The sequence below is a fragment of the Oreochromis niloticus genome, unplaced genomic scaffold (assembly GCF_001858045.2).
Source record: "Oreochromis niloticus isolate F11D_XX unplaced genomic scaffold, O_niloticus_UMD_NMBU tig00008834_pilon, whole genome shotgun sequence".
NCBI lineage: Eukaryota > Metazoa > Chordata > Actinopteri > Cichliformes > Cichlidae > Oreochromis > Oreochromis niloticus.
In genome coordinates this window covers 95,619-120,159 of record NW_020329461.1, presented here as the reverse complement: position 1 = coordinate 120,159, position 24,541 = coordinate 95,619, and the positions used below count along the sequence as shown (strand labels likewise).

The 24,541-nt window shown below is 46.3% G+C and overlaps 2 long non-coding RNA genes across 2 annotated transcripts; both read right to left on the bottom strand.

Annotated features, from left to right (window-relative positions):
* Positions 1-16,321: 16,321 nt before the first annotated feature.
* Positions 16,322-16,973, bottom strand: LOC112845979 (uncharacterized). Its single transcript, XR_003218827.1, has 2 exons — positions 16,486-16,973; positions 16,322-16,392 (listed from the first exon to the last, which is right to left on the bottom strand). It is a non-coding gene; the product is annotated as an uncharacterized LOC112845979 (long non-coding RNA).
* Positions 16,974-23,166: 6,193 nt separating this feature from the next.
* Positions 23,167-23,803, bottom strand: LOC112845978 (uncharacterized). The gene is made up of 2 exons (XR_003218826.1): positions 23,331-23,803; positions 23,167-23,237 (listed from the first exon to the last, which is right to left on the bottom strand). It is a non-coding gene; the product is annotated as an uncharacterized LOC112845978 (long non-coding RNA).
* Between the last annotated feature and the right edge of the window lie 738 nt (positions 23,804-24,541).

Below are 24,541 nucleotides of genomic sequence, written 5' to 3'. Positions count from 1 at the left end.
CGAGACACAAGCATGACAGCATTAACCAGGCAGACCAGAAACATGACACATAAGACACAATAAACAACAATGGGAACTTCAACACATGGGAACACCGCTGACACACATGAACCTAATGAGAGGGCAGGGGAAGGGAAGGGAAACTAAATACAATGAACAAAGAACATACTGGACTCTTTCAAAGTAAAACAGGAAACATGGAGACGTAGACATGACACACAGGGGAGCCTGAAAAACCATGACCTAAACTGCAAACTAAACATGGCTGAATAACTAGATAACTGAAAGGAAACTAGAATACCGATGAAATATCAAAACAACATGAAACAACATGAAACTCAGAAACACTGGGTCGCATGACCCAGGACCATGACACCGAGCCTGCATGCTAGTAGCACCTTAGCCACAGCTCTGGTGTGAAAAAGCTGGAAAACAAGGTTTTCTAGTTTGTAAGGAGGAAAAAACTGAGAGGACTGAGTTAAAGAGAGGCTGGAGAGTAACAGAGAGCAGCCATGAAAGCTGCTCACACAGTTTAGACAGTTTAGCATCAAATGTTCTAGTGAGTTAGCTCCCAGCTAACTAGCAAACCAACTAACTGAAGCCACAAGCTGCGACTGCGTGTCACGGTTCTGGGTCGGTTCGACCCAGCATTTTGTGTTCTTATGTTTTGGTTTATTTTTGAATGATCGTTTTGTTTCTCTGGTGCTTTGTTGAGGATGATTATTATTTATCTATTGTTCAGTGAGTCTGGTTTAGGGTTTTGTTCTCAGGTTTTGTGTTCTCATGTTTTGTGTGGGTTTAGTTCTGTATCTCGTCTGCGTCTTTGTGTAGTGATTTCTTGTTTCCTGTTTTATTGTGAAGGTCTGCATCTCATGTGAGTGTATTCAGTTTTACCTCCTTTGTCTCATCTCATTAATTACTTCCAGCTGTGTCCCCCACCTGTGTGTAATCTCCCTGTGTTTCTCTGAGTGTATTTAAGTCATGTCTTCTGTCGTAGTAGTCGCTCATCTGTCTGTGTATCCACCGTGCTTCATCAGTGTGTTCTTCCTGCCATCTACCGTCATCTGCCTCTGCCCACCCTCCTTCATGTTTGTGTCCTTGTTCATGTTTAGTAGTTTAGTTGTTCCCAGTTTAGATTATCTTCAGTTCGTTTTGCCGTTTTCCACTTGTGTTTTATTTTCTCAATAAACCTCCTTCGCACCTCCACGAGTGCCTGCAATTGGATCCTCCTTTATTTTTCCCACACGGCTCACTCCACTCGTCGTGACAGAATGGACCAGCCAGACATGGATCCAGCAGCATTTTCCCCTCCCAAGGAGCTTCAGAAGGTCATAATTGACTTGTAGCCAGGCTACAGCAGCTTATTTCCGGTGACCCCTGGCTATTGGACTCACTGTACCTGCTCATTCAGGATTTTATACTCCATGAACTTCACTTTCACTCTCCCCGCTGCTACCGCTCACCTCCTCGCGTCAACAGAGGATGTGCTGTCCGAAACGCCGGACGTGGAATTACCCGGCCCGTTGGAGCCGTCTCCGAGAAGAAAGCAATGTTCGCGTCGCCGGCGCGTCCCCCCCACAGCCGGATGTCGGGATATGTAAGTAACCGGCAGTGGTGAGTGAGAGGGACACTGTGCTTTGTCAGATACTAGGACTGTTTATTCTGGGACTATTTTTTGTGTGTCTTCTGAAGATAATAGTGGTTTCTAGGTTTCATCCATGGCCATTGCTTCAAAGACTGCCTTTTCTGAGCCCACATTCTGTGTTAATGACTGTGCCCCTCTGTTGTTGCCAAGCCTGGAGTTACTGAGTCTAGCGTTATGAATTTAAAGAATGAAAATGTTTGGGATGCTTTTTCACCTGCACTGGTCCATTCAGGGAAAGCTGTAAACCTCACTGAAACAGTCTTTCCTGACCATATTCTCCCATCCACACCTTCACCACAGTCAAACATCGGGTCTTTAGCACAGTTAGCAGTTCAGTCAGCAGCCCCGCTGCCCGCAGTTCAGTCAGCAGCCCCGCCGCCCGCAGTTCAGTCAGCAGCCCCGCCGCCCGCAGTTCAGTCAGCAGCCCCGCCGCCCGCAGTTCAGTCAGCAGCCTCGCCGCCCGCAGTTCAGTCAGCAGCCCCGCCGCCCTCAGTTCAGTCAGCCACTCCACCACCTGTTACACCGCCACTACAATCTTCACTACCTGTTGCTCAGTCTGTAGCCGCCTCGCTACCTGTAGCTCAGTTGCCGCTAGCTCAGCTGTCTGCCCACTGATTCATTCAGCCACCATCCTTACCATCTCATTCTAAGCAGGGAACACACTTCACAACAACATGGTAAATGGCCTGTATTTGTATAGCGCTTTACTAGTCCCTAAGGACCCCAAAGCGCTTTACACAACCAGTCATCCACCCATTCACGCACACATTCACACCCTGGTGATGGCAAGCTACATTGTAGCCACAGCCACCCTGGGGCGCACTGACAGAGGTGAGGCTGCCGGACACTGGCGCCACCGGGCCCTCTGACCACCACCAGTAGGCAACGGGTGAAGTGTCTTGCCCAAGGACACAACGACCGAGACTGTCCAAGCTGGGGCTCGAACCGGCAACCTTCCGATTACAAGGCGAACTCCCAACTCTTGAGCCACGATCGCCCCTCTGCTGGTTCTCCAAAGCTTGCTTTCTCAGAGACAGTTACTCCCTCCAGGGCCTCCCCAGAGGCTGGGTGTCAGCCACCAGCCAACTCTGGACCCCTAGAGATCAAAACGCCAGCACCAGCAGCTTCACCGGGGAACTCAACTGAACAGTCTCAGCTGTCAGCACCCACTGAGAGTTCTAGTGAGTTCACCCATCCACCTCCGTCCTCAGCTGGGTGTGTTGGAGAACACTTTCAGCCCTCTGAGGACTGCATCCCACTGTTGCTGCCTGAGCCAAGCCTATGGGCCGCTCAGCCCCAGCCAGTGTCCACACTGCCAGAGGTCTCCGTACCTGCTGCTTCAGTGTCTGTCTCTGCTGGAGGGTCAGAAGGACCCATTTAGCCGCCTATCTCCGCTGGAGGGCCCGAGGGGTCTGTGCAGCCTTCTTTTGTTTCTGCTGGGGGTTCAGGGGAACCCAGCCAGCGTTATGCCACGTCAGCTGGAGGGCCCGAGGAGCCCGTCCAGCCTCAAGCTAAGTTAGCTGGAGGTTCTGAGGAGCCAGTCCGGCATCAAGCTAAGTCAGCTGGGGGTTCAGGAGAACCCAGCCAGCATCAAGTCTCGTCAGCTGGTGGGTCTGAGGAGCCCATCCAGCATCATGCCTCGTCAGCTGGAGGGTCTGAGGAGCCCATCCAACTTCACGCCTCATCAGCAGGGGGTCCTGGGGGACCCAGCCAGCACATCCTCATGTCTGCTGACGGCTCTGGGGAGTCCTTTCAGCCACCACCTGCAACTTCCACACCGTCGCCTGCAGTGTCACCACCTGCAACTTCCACACCGTCGCCTGCCGCGTCACCACCTGCAACTTCCACACCGTCGCCTGCCGCGTCACCACCTGCAACTTCCACACCGTCGCCTGCCATGTCACCACCTGCAACTTCCACACAGTCACCTGCAGCGTCTGGTTCCGCAGCTCCCACGCTGCTGTCTGGTTCCGCAGCTGCCATGCTGCCGTCTGGTCCTGCCTCGTCTGGTCCTGCCTCGTCTCTTCCTGTGGTTGTTACACTGTTCCAGATCCAACTTGGCTTGTACCACCTTGCCTTTGCCGCCCACTTTCCAGGCCTCTAGTTGGGCATCGAGGTCGGCCTCCTGAGAGAGGTCTTCGCCGCCGCCGGCCAGCCTCCGGACCTGCTTTGTCGCCGCCGCTGCTGTCCGCATGACCGGCCCCCTGAACTATTTTGTCCCTTGTGCTGTCGACCTCCGGGTCGACCCCCTGAACTTTTCATGCACTCGTATTACGATCCGGTCTAGTGTTGTTAGAATCGTTGATGTATTTTTGGACGTGTGCTCCTTGTGTTTTGTTTGTTCCAGAACCTGGATACACAGACTCACCTGTCACACAGTGACACACAGTGTGGGCTACACACACATTAGAATGTGGATCATTCACACTTGTACAATCATTTGTAGTGCTGGGCAACCATGAGCACTTTGAATCACCATTAATGGCTTTGTTACAGCAACATTCAATCATGAATTCAAAAGTACTGTATTGTATACTTATTTTAATAGTACTGCTGTATGAGAAGTGCAGCGTTCAGTGTGCAGATGTGAAGCAAATCAGGTGCTTTTGAACAGCAGCATTCCCTTTAACACAGTAGCAGTTCAAATATTTCTATCAATCTGAGCTGAAACATGAATCTAATCAAATCAAATATCAAATCAAAGTTATTTGCCTCTGCCAGGACGTTAACATTTGATCTAGTTTGTTCCAAACAAAGTTCCCCTTAGAGTCCAGAGCCACCATCATAACATTATAACAGGCACCTTTGATCAACAGCAAGTGAACATTTATAAATGTGTGTTTTTAGAACAGGAAGCAGCAGAACTATTTTTCTGTCATCAGGTAGCAGCACAAACGCTCATCAGCTCATTTACTGTGCAGGGACTTTGAGTGTGTGAAGTCTGTGCTTGTACTGGATTTTCTTTGGAGAATCTCGGTCAGAAACAAGACAAAGAAAAAGACTTTCAATAGTCCAGGTTGAGTTGACAACATGAACTGCATTTATCTTCCTCTGACTTGACATTTTCTTCCTCCTTTGCATCGAGCCAGCTGCTAAGACACACAAGCTCATTGACATTTTCTGATGATAAAGAAATTCTCTTCTTCTGTACAATATGAGCAGCAGCAGAGAACAACAAGACTGGCTATGTTTAACTTGCTGTTTAAGCAGCTCCCAGTTTGAGTTCAGGAGACAGACACCCTCTGTACTTTGAACATCAGCTTCAAACTTTCCTTTTTGATAAAGCTTATACTTAGAGCTGGATCAGGTGATCCTGAACCATCCCTTAGTTATGCCGCTATACGCTCAGGCTGTTGGTGGACTTCCCATGATGCTCTGCTTTCTTCTCCACTCCCCTCTTTTCACTCCTGATGCTTTTATATGCCACTACTGCATGTCCTTAACTTTTTTCTTCTCTCTCCTTAGTTTGTTTTGTTCTTGTCTCTCTGAGCTCATCTCTTCTCTTTCCCCTCACCCTGCAACCAGTCATGGTAGATGCTCCTCCTGGAGCCTGTTTTCACTGGGAGGATCTTTGTTTCAAAGGGAGTTCTTCCTTCCCACCATCACCAAGTGCTGCTCACAGTGGATTGTCTGATGGTTGGGGCTTTCTCTCTAATATTGGAGGCTGTTACCTTACACTGTTAAACAGCTTGAGATGACTGTTGTTGTCTGTTGGGAATTGTCACTTATAAATAAAGTTACATTGAATGGATGTAAATGGATAGATGTTATTGTATGTGACAAAGAGAAAATGGTTGTTGAAAGATGGATTGTTGTGTTGTGTGTCTGCAGTCTGTCAGGCTGTCTGATCACAGAGGAAGGCTGTACTTCCCTGGCCTCAGCTCTGAGCTCCAACCCCTCACATCTGAGAGAGCTGGACCTGAGCTACAATCATCCAGGAGACTCAGGAATGAAGCTGCTGTCGGCTGGAGTGAAGGATCCAGGCTGGAGTCTGGACACTCTCAGGTATGAAGAATGTCTGATAGAGGAGGAAGAGCTGGAAACATTTCCTGTGTCCTTCACTCACTTCCTGTTGTTTCCTGCAGATGAGACATGAACAATCACACATGCAGGAATATTTTCAGGGACAGACACACTAGTCTAGCTGGATAGTACATGGATATTTATGTAGGGGTCTCCAAGGAGTCTGTTTGCAGGAACATTAATGATCACTGATAAGTCATGTTGAGAGTTTCATTAAAATTAGACGTACAGTTAGGTCCATAAATATTTGGACAGAGACAACATTTTGTAATTTTGGTTTCCACAGTGAATTTTAAATGAAAAAACTCAGATGAAGTTTTCAGTTCAGACTTTCAGCTTTAATTCAGTGGGTTGAACAAAAAAGATTGCATAAAAAGGTGAGTAACTAAAGCATTTCCTTAACACAATCCCTTCATTTTAGGGGCTCTAAAGTCATTGAACGAATTACCCAACTGAGCAATTCACTTGTTAAAGATAGATTTTGTCACTCCCGATATTCCAGCAATTTCTTGGATATTTTTTTCTCTTGTCACAGCTTAAGGATGGCTTGTTTCACCTGCATGGAGAGCTACTTTGGCCACATATTATTAGTTTACAGCAAAATGTTCCAAATGCAAGCACCACACCTCAAATCCACCCCCTGACCTTTGTCTGTATAGCGACTTCCACAGCCGCTAGAGGCCGGGGATGGAGCCTGCCTATTTGCCTGACACGCTGTCGTCAAAGGAGTTTGCAAAGAAAAGCGTCTGGACTTCTTTAAGTTGCTTGAAGACGTTTCACCTCTCATCCGAGAAGCTTCTTCAGTTCTAAGGTCAAATGGCCGAGAGTCCCAGATTTAAACCCAGTGGGAGTATCCCCCCCAATGAGGGACAAAGGACCCCCTGGTGATCCTCTAATCACATGCGCCAAGGTGTGAAAGCGGGTGTGGGACCTAATCAGCCAGGGTTTCGGGTGAGCCCATTGTGAAACCTGGCCCCACCTTGTCATGTGAATTCCTGAGGTCAGATGGCCCAGGATGTGAGTGGGCGTTAAGGCGGGGCCAGGTGGGGCCCGCCTTAACGCCCACTGGCCCCAGTGGGGCCAGGTTTCACAATGGGCTCACCCGAAACCCTGGCTGATTAGGTCCCACACCCGCTTTCACACCTTGGCGCATGTGATTAGAGGATCACCAGGGGGTCCTTTGTCCCTCATTGGGGGGGATACTCCCACTGGGTTTAAATCTGGGACTCTCGGCCATTTGACCTTAGAACTGAAGAAGCTTCTCGGATGAGAGGTGAAACGTCTTCAAGCAACTTAAAGAAGTCCAGACGCTTTTCTTTGCAAACTCCTTTGACTACGATGACCTGGATGACTGAGAACCTTCACAGACATACTGACACGCTGTCAACTTTACGCAATAATGCGAGGTGGAATCTCTTGCTTGTTTATTAAAGTGCTTTGAAAGTGAACAGAGTAATGTGATCGGCTCGCGATTCAAACTCTTAAAACATCACAGGCTCTAATGCAACAAGGGGAAACTCGTTGTGCAGCGGTCAACAAAAACTACGACTACCCAGCCCTCCTCTCTGTCAAAATCAAAACCAGAGAATGACAGACTGACAACGCCCTCTTAATGTCACCACTAGCACCGACATTATTCCAGTTACACATCACCATAACAACCAAACAAATGAAAACCCAGTGATCATCAAAATCCAAGACATTTAGTTATGGCTCCTACAGCCCGCCTAATAGATAAATAGAAAAAAAAAAAGTTTGTTTTAGAGTAGCCTTATCACTAGAGAGCAAGCGCTATGTCGGCTGCGTTTTGTTTACAGCACTTTATAGATGCCCCATCTATTGAGGTTATTAATAGCTGTCGCAAAAATTTGCTGCAAATTGTTGATCACTTTCAGCTGCAGGTCTCAAAAACCCTCTGTAAGTGTGATTTGAAAGCTTTAGTAGTGGACAAGTTGGTGGAAGCTGGTGTGATTCAAGCACCTGTTCTGCCTGTGGTCTCTGGTGTGCCAAGCCAAGTTGCCTTAGTTGAGGAGGGCCATAAGGATGGTTCTATTGGGGATGCCGTTAGGCTGCGAAAGCTTGAGCTGGAGTCACAGCCACAAGCCTCGTCTGCCTCTGCTGAAAATCCCGGTTCCACCTCCTCGTCCGCTTCTGCTTTTGATATCAGTAAGTGCATTTCTTTAGTGCCCGCTTTCAGAGAAACTGAGGTTAATACATACTTTGCAGCATTTGAGCGTATTGCTGGCGCATTGCAGTGGCCTAGTGATATTTGGCCTCTTTTGTTGCAGTGCAAACTGTCCGGCAAAGCCAAAGAGGTGGTGGCTGCGCTTCCTTTAAAGGACAGTTTAGGCTATGCGTGTGTTAAAACAGCTGTTTTGCAGGCATATGAGTTAGTCCCTGAAGCCTATAGGCAGAGGTTTCGTGAGCAAAAGAAATTGCCGACCCAAACTTATGTGGAGTTTGCTAGAGAAAAGGGGATTCTCTTTGATAAGTGGTGTGTTACTTCAAAAGTGAGTGACTATGACGCTCTGCGCGAGTTAGTATTGTTAGAGGATTTTAAGAAATGTATTCCTGATTGTATTGTGCTATATTTAAATGAACAGAAAGCGACGTCTCTCGCATCTGCTGCTGTTCTTGCTGATGAGTTTGTGCTCACTCATAAAGGCTCGTTTACTGGCGGTGAGAAGCCACGGGCTAGCGCTATGCAACAGCCCCACCTGGCTAAAGTGTCTGGTTCCAGGGAAAACCACGAATGTTTTTACTGTCATAAAACTGGACATTTGATTGCTGACTGTTTAGCCTTAAAACGCAAAACATCAAACTCTCAGCAACCCAAAGGGGTGGGTTTTGTGAAAGGTGAGGTCCGTTCTGAGGTCCATGGTTGTGGTGGTAAGGTGCCGGATCCCTATTTCGAACCATTCATTTTTGATCGCTAACCGACAATCACTCTGATTTAAAACCTGTGCATAATTTAAGGGACACTGGAGGTTCTCAAACTGTCATCCTCTCGAGTGTTTTACCTTTTTCTGCTGTGAATGTGGTTTTAATTCTGTTCTACGAGGGATAGAGATGGGTTATGCTCTCAGACCAGTTCACAAAGTTTTTATAAAATCAAAACTTGTTACAGGATTTTTCCCTGTTGCTGTTTATCCGGCCTTGCCAATAGAGGATGTGGCCATGTTGTTGGGCAATGATATTGCGGGATGGTTATTGCTCCCTCATCTGGAGGTTTTAGACAACCCCCTAAATCAGAAGACTTCTGATGTTTCCATGCACCCCCAGACTCAGTGAAACCTGAGGAGCCTGATCCATTTCCAAAGGTCTCTTAGCTGCCTTTTGAACCTTTGTTTTGAGTAGGTGCCTGTGAGATGTTTAGATGATTATTATTTGATTATTAGATGATTAGTGTTTTATTAGTGTTATTTGAATATATGAGTTATTTGTTGTGATTGTTTAAATCACCCCATTGCCTAGTGAGTTGTGTCACTAACGGTTTTCAGTTGTGGTAATAAACCTTCTGTTTTCTTTTTATCTAATCCTCCTGCCTCTTTGCTCATTTATGTTAAATCCCCTGTCGCCTAGCAGAGCTGGGTTGTAACACTTTCACAAACATAACAGTGCACATTCCTGGCACCGTTGCCAGTCTTCGTCTCCATATCGGTCATTCGGCAAACACAGCTATAAACATTCCTCATACCAGGATGCCAGTTTCCCCACTTTTTTCAGTCTTCCACAAGATGTAGCAGCAAACCCTTCCAGGACCGAGATGCCAGTTTCTGTGGCATCTTTCCTGCCTTCGCAAAATATCAGTGAACCCTCATAGCACTGGCATGCCAGGTTCTGTCCTCCATCGCTTCTTTTAAGACATCTGAACTGCACTTTGTGCATAATTCTTCAAGGGGTCCCTTCACTTCGCAGATGCTTTCACTAGCATTATCTAAACCCTCCATCTATGACACAGTCATTCTAGACTGCTCTCCAAGCTGACTCGCGGTTCTGACAACATCCAAACGACTTTATCATCTTCCATGAGGTTTGGTGGAATCATACTCTGCTCTCTGCCAGTTTTGGGGGTTATCATTATAGAAAGCAGTTTTTCTCTAATCAGTCTTTCAATTCATCAGCCCTTCCAAAGCTGCTTACCGTCACCTGTTCATTTCAGAAATCAGCACAGTAGTTATCGCTACCTTACCCAAAGTAAATTAACCAACTAGGCACCCCCTCTCTATCTTCTACTCAAAGACAAGCTCACGCAAGCTTTTACGAGCCGACAAGCCATTACCTCAAGTCTTAAAATCTGGAATGCATCTCTGTGCAGAGCCTCAGTTCAGAGTCGGGCCACGTTGGTACCTGATCGAGGGTTCCCCTCATTCATCTATTAAGGTTTCCATTGTTCGAATTTTTTTCGATCTCTTCTCCTGCCATTCCTTCCTAATTGTCTAAGCTTATTAACTCCACTCTATGGAATCCTCAAACACCTTATTGAGGTCATTTTTGCTAGCCTGCCCACCAGTTATATTCCTCGCCTTTGGGTGGCGATGTCACTTAGCATTCACTCTCTCTGTACATGTCTTTGTCCTGTTTTCCTTCTCTTACCCCAATCAGTCATGGCAGATGGCCACCCCTCCCTCAGCCTGGTTCTACTGGAGGTTTCTTCCTGTTAAAAGTGAGTTTTTCCTTCCACCCACTGCCAAAGTGCATGCTAATAGGGGGTCATACGATTGTTGGGTTTCTCCCCTAGATATTATAATAGGGTCTTGATTATTGTTGTGATTTGGCACTGGACAAATAAATTGAATTCAGCACTGAATTATTAACGCAGAGGTCTTTGACCTTCGTACCGCACAGTTATTACTGCTCTAGGGGATGCCTTCTTTGGTGATCTGCCAGGCCCGGGAGCCGCCACCGGTCTCCTTTGAGAAGTTCCCCAAACCCCCCGCTCAATTTATGTCCAAGCCATTCACCTTTATCTACTACAATGCTGTCAAACCTAAAATGAGGTGGGCCCATCGAGTGAATATTAATTTAAAATGAGGCTTCAAAGTGACGACATCTGATTTTTGTTAGACACCTGTTTCCATGACTCCTCTCTTCTTGTGTCCTTTCCTTGGCTCCTCTGCTCACATCTCTGGTGGGTAGGGATAGGTATCGTTTAGGTTTTATCCGATACCGGTGCCAAACCGGTACTTTTGAAACGATGCCGGTGCTTAAACGGTGCTCGAACCGGTGCTTAAAGAATGGGGAACACAACCTTTGTCCAAAAACCTCTCATGTTTAGCTGGTTTTTTTGTTTTGTTTTTTTTGTAAAAAGATAACAATGCTTCTGAGTTTGCATCTTTTGCTGTGAAGTACAGCCAGACTTTTGACCGCTTTGCCTTGGGCATTTTTAATCTGTAGCTCTGCTCTAAAAGAACGAACGTATCTGGGCCCACCTGCTATCCTTGGGAAGGTAAAATGATTGTCTAGAATCCAAAATGTATGACATCTCAGGGGGGGAAAAAGCACCAAAATAAAGCACCGAAATGTGCGTTGTTTTTCAGTCTGGTTACTACCCATCCCTACTGGTGGGAGGGGCTAACATGTGAGGAGAGCAGTGGAGGATATAAAAAGGGAGAAATGAGAAAGGGGCACAGACTGAAAAGCCTGATGACCTTAGGCAGGTCTGTGGGACAGACAAATGATACAGTAAATGTATCATGTTTGAACTCAGTGAGTGAGATGAAGACTGATGGTCGGGATGGAGTCCATACACAGGAGCCTGACCCTGAAATGCGCTGTATGAAAGGTGAAATAATGCTGAGGACAGGCGAAAGATGCAGAGGCAGGTGGGGAAGTGAAAAAGGGAGCCTTTAGTGGCCAAAAGACAAAAGTCCAACATCAGGAAACACAAAGTCCATCAAACAGAAATCCAAACCAGGCACAGGAAAAGAGGACAGTATATACACTCTTCTCTCTCCTGAAGTTCACAATGAGCACTTTGGTTTTGCTGGTATTAGAAGCAGGTTATTGTTAGCACATCACACAACTAGTTGCTTTACCTCTTCCCTGTAGTCAGACTTATTGCTGTCACTGAGGAATGAGAGGAATGAGCTCAGCACACAGCTCTGTGGAGTGCCAGTGTTGAGAGTGATGAGAGGAGTTATGGCATGACCTAACATGCTGGGGTCTGTTGGTCAGAAAGTCCATGATCCAGTTACAGATGGTGTTAAAGTGAATTGTTAAATGTTGATAATTGTCATTGTCATTGTTTCAAACTCTGTGATCAAGGCATTCCTTTGTCCCCCTCCCTAGCCTCTCTAGGTTCTGGGGGGGGGGGGGGGGGGGCTGTAGTGTTTTATCACAAGCACATCCCTTGTGAAGGTTTGTTTGATGTTTGGAAAGCTTCCTGCCCTTTTTATGGATTTGAGCCATATATTGGGTGTGGGGGAGATTACCCCCTTTATGACCAAGGATGTTTCTAGAAGCAGTTGTGATCAGGAGGTCACACAAATGCACCCCCATCACACACACACACACACACACACACACACACACACACACACACACACACACACACACACACACACACACACAGTGCCTTGTCTTTGTAACCAAGGGGGGTTTTATGAGGGGAGGTGCTTGTGTGAACTATTGTGTAAACTACTATTGTAACTGTTTTTCCAATAAAAGGCAGCGAGAGGAGGCCGGAGTCGGGGTCATTTTGTGGTAGGATTCGAAGTGCATTCCTGAGATACCGACGAGGCCTCCCTTGCGCAAGTAAATCGATCGACCGCTGTTGCCTTGCTTTTTTGTCCTTCACGGGAATAAGTCCCGGGGTCAGCGGGGTCTAAGTTTAGACCCGACAGATGGAGTTGCTAATTCTAAGGTCCACAAGTTTTGTGATCAGCTTGGAGGGAAATGCTGTACTGAAAGCTGAGCTGAAGTCAACAAACAGCATTCTTGGATAAGTGTTCTTGTTGTCCAGGTGTGAGTACACAGTGAAAAGCTGTGGATACAGCATCCTCTATACTCCTGTAGCTTCACTAGGCAAATTGATAAGGATAGAGTGTGGGGGGGCGAGCATTTCTTTAGGTGTGCCAGGACCAGCCGTTCAAAGCACTCTGGCCCTGACGGCATTCTAGGACGTGTGCTTCGAGCATGTGCTGAGCAGCTTGCAGGGGTCTTCAGAGACACAGACTAAAACACAGGGGTAGAAGACACAAGGGGAATCTACAGGGAGTGCAGAATTATTAGGCAAATGAGTATTTTGTCCACATCATCCTCTTCATGCATGTTGTCTTACTCCAAGCTGTATAGGCTCAAAAGCCGCCTACCAATTAAGCATATTAGGTGATGTGCATCTCTGTAATGAGAAGGGGTGTGGTCTAATGACATCAACACCCTATATCAGGTGTGCATAATTATTAGGCAACCTCCTTTCCTTTGGCAAAATGGGTCAAAAGAAGGACTTGACAGGCTCAGAAAAGTCAAAAATAGTGAGATATCTTGCAGAGGGATGCAGCAGTCTTAAAATTGCAAAGCTTCTGAAGCGTGATCATCGAACAATCAAGCGTTTCATTCAAAATAGTCAACAGGGTCGCAAGAAGCGTGTGGAAAAACCAAGGCGCAAAATAACTGCCCATGAACTGAGAAAAGTCAAGCGTGCAGCTGCCAAGATGCCACTTGCCACCAGTTTGGCCATATTTCAGAGCTGCAACATCACTGGAGTGCCCAAAAGCACAAGGTGTGCAATACTCAGAGACATGGCCAAGGTAAGAAAGGCTGAAAGACGACCACCACTGAACAAGACACACAAGCTGAAACGTCAAGACTGGGCCAAGAAATATCTCAAGACTGATTTTTTCTAAGGTTTTATGGACTGATGAAATGAGAGTGAGTCTTGATGGGCCAGATGGATGGGCCCGTGGCTGGATTGGTAAAGGGCAGAGAGCTCCAGTCCGACTCAGACGCCAGCAAGGTGGAGGTGGAGTACTGGTTTGGGCTGGTATCATCAAAGGTGAGCTTGTGGGGCCTTTTCGGGTTGAGGATGGCATCAAGCTCAACTCCCAGTCCTACTGCCAGTTTCTGGAAGACACCTTCTTCAAGCAGTGGTACAGGAAGAAGTCTGCATCCTTCAAGAAAAACATGATTTTCATGCAGGACAATGCTCCATCACACGCGTCCAAGTACTCCACAGCATGGCTGGCAAGAAAGGGTTTAAAAGAAGAAAAACTAATGACATGACCTCCTTGTTCACCTGATCTGAACCCCATTGAGAACCTGTGGTCCATCATCAAATGTGAGATTTACAAGGAGGGAAAACAGTACACCTCTCTGAACAGTGTCTGGGAGGCTGTGGTTGCTGCTGCACGCAATGTTGATGGTGAACAGATCAAAACACTGACAGAATCCATGGATGGCAGGCTTTTGAGTGTCCTTGCAAAGAAAGGTGGCTATATTGGTCGCTGATTTGTTTTTGTTTTGTTTTTGAATGTCAGAAATGTATATTTGTGAATGTGGAGATGTTATATTGGTTTCACTGGTAAAAATAAATAATTGAAATGGGTATATATTTGTTTTTTGTTAAGTTGCCTAATAATTATGCACAGTAATAGTCACCTGCACACACAGATATCCCCCTAAAATAGCTCAAACTAAAAACAAACTAAAAACTACTTCCAAAAACATTCAGCTTTGATATTAATGTGTTTTTTGGGTTCATTGAGAACATGGTTGTTGTTCAATAATAAAATTATTCCTCAAAAATACAACTTGCCTAATAATTCTGCACTCCCTGTAATAAACAAATGAACTTAGATGACCTAATGAACTTAAATATAAACATCAACATCCATATAAACTACAACTTAAAACGCTGGGTCAACAGACCCAGGAACATGACAGAGCCCACCCCCCTGGTGAATTCCAGACACCCTAAACCATGAAAAGAGAAAGAACACCAAGAAAATAAACATGAAACAAAATCAAAACAACCCATGCACAGCGGGCGGTGGGGGTCAAGGACAGAGGGATTGAAACTAAACAACCAAATAAACAATCTAGAACACTCAGTCCAAACACAAGTGCATAAGAGTCCAAGAACATGGTCTTTTGCCTGCTGTTAATTCTTCAAGTCCACGGTGTTGCTCTGTCTGTCTTCTGTCTTCTGTACTCATGTAGGAGGTTGAGCCAAGTCCATGGGCACCTGTATTAACACACTAAGACATTTATTTAATATAATTTTCATAATTAGTAACACTGTCATTCTCTGATTCTTCTATCTAAATTTTAAGGCATCTCTCTCTCCCTCGTTCCACACACATCAGGCAATTTCCTCCAAACTGCATGCAGTTTCACTTTCTGTCCCAGGCACACACACACAACGGTTTTCACACTCACAGACTCTTCACTTCACTGCATTTCATCAGTTTCTACAGCCTAATCAAACTCTTGTTCTATGTTCACACTCTATATACTGTACCCTCTGTAATTCTACTCACTTTTAATATAAAAGAATGCACCCTCAGCCACACACACAAACTGAACAGCTTCACACAAGTAGATAGTAAGGTCTTTACACTTGCAAGCATTAACAAAAAGAAATCCTTCACATCAAAGTCCTCAGTGTTGTTAGCAGACTTCCTTTGACACAATCTGCAGCACAATTAACACAGTTTTTCAACAGACGTCACAATTCTTTTAGCTCAGCTCTGTAGCACAGTTCACACAATACTTTCAGCACCATTTTAGCCCAATTCACGCAGGTCTTTAGTAGCTGTTCTCACACACATCACACCATTCTCTGTCACATTTTCAAAACAAATCTACTTCTGACCATACACCCAAGGGACAAGTTTACACTTAACTATATATTCACATGTTTTTGCGCATAACAAAGGACACCAAAGGCCAAGACACATTATTCAAACGCTTTCTGCGTATCTCAAATCCTCAAAAGCCATTACAGTCTGTTACATCATCATTCACTGGTACCAGTCGTCCCTACACAATTTCAACAACTTTAAAAGCCTATTTGCCCGCAAGTCCAACCTTCTGCTGACCAATTAACCCGTATCTGGCCCGGACAGGGGTCCGATTTCTAAGCCCTGTATTAATTTAAAAGCATTTCCCCCACCCAAAGCTTTACCCGAAGCTTTACTTTACCGGCGTCTCTCGCCTGAAGCTTTACCCGAACTTCACGTGACGGTTTCATACCCGAAGCCCGGCTTCTGTCAACCAAAAAGTGCAAGCTTCGTCCCGGACGAAGAAGTGGTCCTTGACCACTGATTATTAATGTGGCCCGGTCATGGGGAATGAGACAGGACACAGGAAATACTCTTTTGTGGGCTTTTTTATTCTCCGACTGTACTCGGAGGAGCACAGTTTTAATTCTGTAGTTTTGAGTGAAACGGCAAAATTTAACTATTCCACTGGCTCAGCCTAAAACTGTCTTTCAGGGTCTGAGAGAACAGTAACTATCATGTGTACACATGAAATTTAAACAGTATAGACAACAGTAGTGACCTGTCAAGAAACAAATACAAAAAAAGAGAAAACAAAACAAATAAACACATTGTTTACATCCCACAATTTCACAGTTAAACTGGTAATAAAGTACACTGTAAACTGTCTTTTAAACATATACATTTCTAAGGGAGAATGTCATGAACTGACTTTGGTTTCTCCACACAGCCACTGCTAGGACAAGTACACACGCAGGAATCACACAGCAAGTGATCTCCCCTCTGAATCAAACAGAAATATACAGAGTTATGCAAAATGAATAACAGTATAAACTTAACAACTTTGAACTCTGTTATGACACTGTCACTACTCACGCCAACCCGCTCTTCAGTCAGTCCCTCTCACAGCACGTGACCATTAAACATACACCCGTCGCGCGTTAAGAACTCTACAGAAATGGTCACAAACATGGAGTCATCGCTAAAGAAACTTAGCTAATTACAGTCTACTACAACACTGGTGACAATATTTTGCAGTATGCTACACTTTTTAAGCACATTTACCTCTTGTGTAGCTAGCCACAGAGTCGTTTGCAGCCTCTGACTCTCCAGTGCTCCCGCTCACAGCGCTCAGTGTGTGACGCAAACTTGAGTGCATGCGTGCTCCGGCTTACAGCGGCTCTTAAAGGGACAGTATACCCCCAAAACGCGAGGTCTAGTCATCACCATGACAACTCTACAACAGACCTCTGGTAGACAGGCAACCAGCCATAAACACAAGCCCCTCTTTTTAAACCCTTTCCATGCATAGTTTCAGTTCACTTGGCTACATTCTCCCCTGCTACGAGTCAACGTCCCCGGTGACCCCCCCGCTCATCCACCATTCCTCTGAGTTTGGTAGTGTAGAGAACCATACCGGCTAACACCTGGGAGAGTACATCTGGACTGAAAGATACTGCATTGCATGCTGATCTAGGTAGATTAAATGGGTTTGTGTGGACCCCTGCAGTCTCTCTCCTACTCCTGCGTGTAGCAGGTGTGGGCGGACCTGCCTCCGCTTTCTCTTTTTTTCCTTTCCTTTCCAGATTTTGCCACCGGTTCTTCACTGGGGAACCCAATGCTTCCTGGTCCAGGTGGAAGGTAAGCTTTTGGCTCCACCTCGAGGTCATCAGGGTCGTCGCCGCTCTCCTGCTCTAATAGATCCTCACCCTCCACCATATTTTCAGCTCCATTCTCCAACTGGTTATCAGGCCCGTCGACCGTTGGAACCAAGTTCTCAGGTCCCTGAGCCACTGGCAGCTCCATTGGGTACTGGACCTCCTCCATCAAGGCAAACTCTGGGTGCTCAACCTCAGTGTCAGACTCTTGGTGCTCATCTGCAGAACTGACTTCCTGGCCACGTAGCCTTGGCTTGGGTGCAGGTATAGACTCCACGCATGGCCTCAAGTTAGATCTGTGGACTCTTTTCACGAGCCCTCCTTCTAGTGGCATTACTGTTGTCCCTTGGATATCAACCACTTTATACACAGGGGCTGCCCAGGCATCTTGAATTTTATTCCTTCCTGGTGGTCGGTAACGGAGATACACGAACTGTCCGATGTCAACAGGTGGACAGAACACCTTTCCTTGCTGCTGAACCACTCTCTCTGCAGCCTTCCGTTCAGCAAATTCTCTGGCTCTGGCATGTGCATCCTGGAGACGCTCCTGGTGCACTGCTAACCAGTCCAGTTTGTCATCCTTCACTTCCTCCCGGCCCAACAATGCATCAACGGGTATATGTGGGTGGACCCCAAACAGCAGGTAATGGGGCGAATACCCTGTGGTCGAGTGCGGCGTGACATTGTAAGCATACACCAGCTCTGACAGATGCTCGGGCCAGCGCCGCTTCTTCTCAGGGGGAAGCGTACGCAAGAGGTTGTGCAAAGTCCTGTTGAACCTCTCACAATGTGGGTTACCCTGAGGGTGGTGGGGTGTTGTACGAGTTTTCTTTACTCCATACAGTTTGCATAGCTCGGCAATCACTGCGCTTTCAAAATTCCTGCCTTGGTCTGAGTGCAGGCGCTCTGGTACCCCATATTTCATGAACCACTCTTTCAGGATAATCTTAGCGGTGGTGTCTGCTTTTTGATCTCGTGTGGCAAATGCCTGACTGAACTTGGTGAATACGTCAGTTATTACAAGAACGTTTTCACGACCATCCGTAGCCCGCTCAAGGGTGGTGTAATCAACAGCAACAACTTCAAGTGGGCGGGTAGCTAAAAATGGAGCGTGGGGTGCCTGAACTTTGGGTTGAGGCATCTTTGTCAACACACACCTCTGACATTTCTTCACCCAGTGCTCAACATCTTCAAACATGCCCCCCCAGAAACATCTTTGTTTCAACAATCCCAGGGTGCGTTCGATTCCCTGGTGTCCCATGTGGTCATGCACACTCCTGAGCACTTTTTCCTTAAGACAGGCAGGTAGTAGCAGCTGATGGCACTGTCCAAGGTGAGCATCCTCAATCACACGGTATAGCAGTCCATCCTTTTCTCTGATCTGAGGCCACTGCTTCAGTAGAGAACGTACCGGTTTAGACAGACCCCCTCTCTCTCTGTAGGTAGGTCTCTTCTGTCTGCACCAAAACTCTCTCAAGACACCAATTGTTGGGTCTGACTCTTGAAAGTGATAGAGTTCTGCATTGGAATAACCAGGCATCGTTGGGGTGTTGCCCAGCACAGCCTCACTGACTGCTTCGTCATCTGGTTCGGAGGCCTGCAGCAGTCTGATCCTACAAGCCTGAACTCCAGTCATGACAAGATCTGAGCCTAGACTGGTACCGGCCCTTAGCACATTACATATGGCTATAGAGCCATCATATTCTGCATCCTCACTGTCAGGTTCTGCCGTGTCAACTGTTGGTTGCCGAGAGAGGGCATCAGCGGCAGTGTTGCAGCGGCCAGGGCGATACTTGACATCAAAGTCAAACACAGACAGCTGAGCTACCCACCTCTGTTGAATGGCTCCTAAATTAGCAGTGGGAAGGTGACACAGGGGATTGTTATCTGTTATGATTGTGAACTTGGACCCCAGCAGATAACTCCTAAACTTTTCTGTGACCGCCCACTTTAATGCTAGGAGTTTGAGCTTCATGCTGCTAAAGTTTTGATCATTCTTCTCAGCCCCTCTGAGCCTCCTACTAGCATAAGCTATGACTTTAATCCTTCCCCCCTGCTTCTGGGACAGAACAGCACCTAATCCAAGACTGCTAGCATCCGTCTCCAGCGTGAAAGGGAGACTGAAGTCAGCATAGCCTAGAACAGGGGCACTAGTCAACTTTTCCTTAAGCAACTCAAAAGCTTGTAAGCATTGTGGTGTCCAGGCTGAAGCAAAAAGCTGTTTAGCCCTGACAGGACTTATCTCCTTAACACAGACGTTCACTACATCATGGAGTGGCCCCGCAGTTTGGGAAAAGCCCTCAATGAATCTCCTATAGTAGCTGCAAAATCCTAAAAATGACCTTAGCTCTTTCACAGTACTAGGGATGGGCCATTTTGCCACAACACTTATCTTGTCAGGATCTGTGCTTATTCCCTGAGCCGACACTTCATGACCGAGAAACTTGACCTTGGGCTGGAGGAAATGGCACTTTTCAACCTTAACCTTCAGCCCCGTATCCCTCAGTCTTTTCAAAACAGTCTCCAGTCTCACAATGTGATCCTGGAATGTTGTTGAAAACACAAGCAGATCATCCAAGTAGATCAACGCAATCTGAAAGACCAAATCACTCATTGTGGCCTGCATAAGACGCTGAAAGGTCGCGGGGGCATTACATAGCCCAAAAGGCATCCTCAAGTATTCATACAGGCCAAATGGTGTGGTAAATGCTGTTTTGTCTCTGTCTTTCTCATGTACCGCTACCTGATGGTAGCCACTGGCAAGATCTATGGTTGAGAAGAACTCTGCACCACTCAAGGCATCCAGGCTCTCCTCAATGCGAGGGAGTGGAAACGCATCACGCCTGGTCTTTGCATTTAGTCTGCGGTAGTCTACACACAGTCTAAGACTCCCATCTGACTTGCGTACCAGAACAACTGGTGAAGCATAGGAACTCGAACTCTCCTGAATCACCCCCTTTCTCAACAGTTCAGAAATGTGCTCCCTGACCTCTTTGTACTGATTTGGTGGAATGCGCCTGTATGGCTGAGAAACAGGGACTTCATCTACAACAGGAATTTCATGCTTCACACGATCAGTGTACCCCAAATCCTCATCATGAAGTGCAAAAACATCCGCATACCTTTTCAAAAGAGTTCTGACCTCGACCCGTTGTTCTGGTGTGCCACCTATGTGTAATCTTCCCAATAAGTCCTGAACGCAGCTGTTGGCCCCCTGACAGTCCTTTTGGTTAAGAGTCACCTCCTCATGGTTGGCAGATATGCGCTCAAATTTCACCTCGCATGGGTCACCCTCAATGCAGCGGCCAGGACTAATGATGCCTAGTCTAGCCTTAGGTGGAAGCCAAACATCCTCTTGTGAGATGTTCATCACCTGTACTGGGAATACCAGGCTGTTAGTTGACACCAGAGTTGGGATCACCAGTAAGCCACCTGGGAGCTGAACATTCCCTGGCTCAACCAACGCACTACCAAACTGCTTGCCATGGCCCCTTGCATAGACAGTGGTCAGGGATGAGGCAGGCACCCGCACTTTGTGTTCTCTTGCAACACGGGCAGTAGACACCTTTTCCACCAGTTCAGCAGCTTGTACGCAGTGGCAGGCCTTCCTCCAGCTGGACTCCAGCTCTCCCCCTAGAGTGGTGTCAAACTCTGAGAGTACTAACTGTCTACATCGTTTTGCAATGTTCATCCCTATAATGCCATGAGGTGACGAATCCAACCATTTGGGACTGTCTCTTTCTGCTTTATCATCTTTGATTATAAGAAAACCACATTCTGGTATAGTGAGCCCCATAACCTGTACATCTAACTCTACATAGCCTAAATAGGGCAGCGGCAACTGGTTGGCTGCTGTGATTTTAAGCCACTTGGCAGTACAGTGCATATCTTCATCTTCTCCCTGGAGATGATTTCTGAAAAAGCTTTCTGTCAAAGTGCTTACATTACTTCCTGTGTCTAGCAGACATCTCAGGGATACACCACCTATCTGGATATCTACTTCAGGGCACTGACCTACAGCATGTTCTAGAAAATGTTCCTTGGTTAGAGCTTCCTTTGAGCCTTCTGACTTGCCTCGCATTGCCCGGCTCATGGCAATGGAGGGTTCCCGTTTCCCGTTAGTGGTGAACTGGGCATGGTTGCAGACTGGCTCGTAGATTGTCGGGGTGCATTACAGTGCCTGGCCATATGTCCCACCCCTTCACATCGGAGACAAATGGGCTGACCCTCTCTAGTGTACTTAGGCTTGGGCTTAGCTTTAACACCTCTACTGTCTTCGGAACTGGCAGTCTGTGTTGTGAGCTCCCTCACTGCATTAGTTAACTCCCCTATTGCCTTACCCTGTTGTGTGATTATTTTAACCATCTCTTGCAGGGCCATGGTAAAGTCTGTCTGTACATCACTTGTGGAGGTTGTCTTTTCACAGCTTTCATCTGGCCTGTCACTCACTATATTTCTATGTCTTGCTACATTAGTGCTGCGTGGACGATCTTCCATAGTCCACATGATTGCCTCCTCTCTGACATCAAAGAGACTACACTCAGGCTTCTCCCTAGTGAGCCTACGTAGTTCACGCCGGAGATTTGGGGCATGCACACCTTCAATGAACTGATCCCGAAGTGCCAGCTTGGGTGTTGGGTACTACATTAGGGGACTGTTGTATTGCAGCATTGAGCAACTGAGAGAGTGCATGTGAATAATCTCGTAGGTCTTCCCCATCTAGTTGGCGGCGTGCATAGAAAGCATGCAAGAGCTGTGGTGTGGTGCGCTTCTCTCTAAATGCCTCGCTCAAATATGAAAAGAGATCACTCGGTTGCTTCACCTGGCCTGCCATACGTAACTTGACTTCCTCTAGGGCAGACCCTTTCAGCTGTGAGAGGATAAAGTCTGTTTGATCCTCTCCACGCAGACCCCTAGTTCTTATTGCTCTTTCCACCTCTTCTATGAATTCATCAACAGTGTAAGCATCTTTTGCTGGTTCCCCACTAAAAGGTATTATCACCTTTTCTCTTGGAATGTACACAACAGATCTGGTTGGAACATTACCCATGTTAGCAATACTAGACATAACAGCATCATGTTTCCTACTCAGTTCGTTAATCTGTGTTTGCAGCTGCACCAATGGGTTACCTGCACTGTCAAACAAAGAGGCAGCTTGGCTGTCTTCAGTGGGGATAGCCCCGGCCCCTGAAGGACCTTCCCCCTCGTCCTCTTGTGACATACTGCAATGTCTCTGAGTCTTTACTGCAGCAAATTCCATTACAGTCACTTGTAGACGAGATTCAACAGTTCAAAATCTGTGTCAGGCGCCCTCCTCGTCCAACGGCTGAAGCAGGCTCCTGTTGTACCAACTGCCACTGCACAGGACCACCTCAGGATATCCACACTGCAGTTGCCGCCCTCTGGGAAGGACTGGGATCTTCTCAGCCACTACTGTTGTCTATAAAGCCCCACTCACTGTGTCTCTCTATACTGAAACTCAAAACTAAACTGAGAATCCCACTTCTGACACCAAACTATGTGGCCCGGTCATGGGGAATGAGACAGGACACAGGAAATACTCTTTTGTGGGCTTTTTTATTCTCCGACTGTACTCGGAGGAGCACAGTTTTAATTCTGTAGTTTTGAGTGAAACGGCAAAATTTAACTATTCCACTGGCTCAGCCTAAAACTGTCTTTCAGGGTCTGAGAGAACAGTAACTATCATGTGTACACATGAAATTTAAACAGTATAGACAACAGTAGTGACCTGTCAAGAAACAAATACAAAAAAAGAGAAAACAAAACAAATAAACACATTGTTTACATCCCACAATTTCACAGTTAAACTGGTAATAAAGTACACTGTAAACTGTCTTTTAAACATATACATTTCTAAGGGAGAATGTCATGAACTGACTTTGGTTTCTCCACACAGCCACTGCTAGGACAAGTACACACGCAGGAATCACACAGCAAGTGATCTCCCCTCTGAATCAAACAGAAATATACAGAGTTATGCAAAATGAATAACAGTATAAACTTAACAACTTTGAACTCTGTTATGACACTGTCACTACTCACGCCAACCCGCTCTTCAGTCAGTCCCTCTCACAGCACGTGACCATTAAACATACACCCGTCGCGCGTTAAGAACTCTACAGAAATGGTCACAAACATGGAGTCATCGCTAAAGAAACTTAGCTAATTACAGTCTACTACAACACTGGTGACAATATTTTGCAGTATGCTACACTTTTTAAGCACATTTACCTCTTGTGTAGCTAGCCACAGAGTCGTTTGCAGCCTCTGACTCTCCAGTGCTCCCGCTCACAGCGCTCAGTGTGTGACGCAAACTTGAGTGCATGCGTGCTCCGGCTTACAGCGGCTCTTAAAGGGACAGTATACCCCCAAAACGCGAGGTCTAGTCATCACCATGACAACTCTACAACAGACCTCTGGTAGACAGGCAACCAGCCATAAACACAAGCCCCTCTTTTTAAACCCTTTCCATGCATAGTTTCAGTTCACTTGGCTACATTAATGACAGTCTTAAGTGGTCGCAGTCATCAACCGGGCTCTCCTGTCGCCGCAGGTCCACGCCATGTGTCCGCAGCGGAGTGGAGATGCCAACCTCTGAACCCTTTGCACTCCTAGGGCATTACCAGCAGGATGCAAATGATATATGTACTTTATTTAGTTAATAGTTATTTTAGTTAATTAATTATTGTAAATTCATAAGAAACAACTGATTACGGCATGATATTAAATTATGAAATCAGACCTGCTTCTAGGATATCAGGCCTCTCAGTCCAGGTGGTCTTGAACTTTGGAAGAAGGATTGCAGCAGCAATCAGTTCAGGGTCTTCCATAATCCCACCAAAGCGCTTTTGGACACCATCCTGAATGGCTCTGATGAGTGGGAGACACAATTTGGTGGAGGTCTCCAGTCTGCTGAGTTTAGCATTTAGCTGGAAGATCACAGGAAGGAGCCACCCCATGTGCATATTGGTCTCAGACTGAAGGAGGTTTAAAGCCTTCACCACAGGCTTCATCACAGTGCAGTGCTCAGTCAGGAAAGCAATTTCAGCTGGACTCAGACTGTATGACATAAAGCAAAACAATTTTTAGTAAATTACATTCAGGCATAGATGTGGAATGTAGAACGAAGTATGGACATGCACTTTAAAAATTCAAAAAAAGGTTTGAAAAACAAATAACCCATATGGAAAAGATATATAAATCCTATAAAGTTTGTATCTGTCTTGTGTGAAACTTGTATGAAAAGAATACAA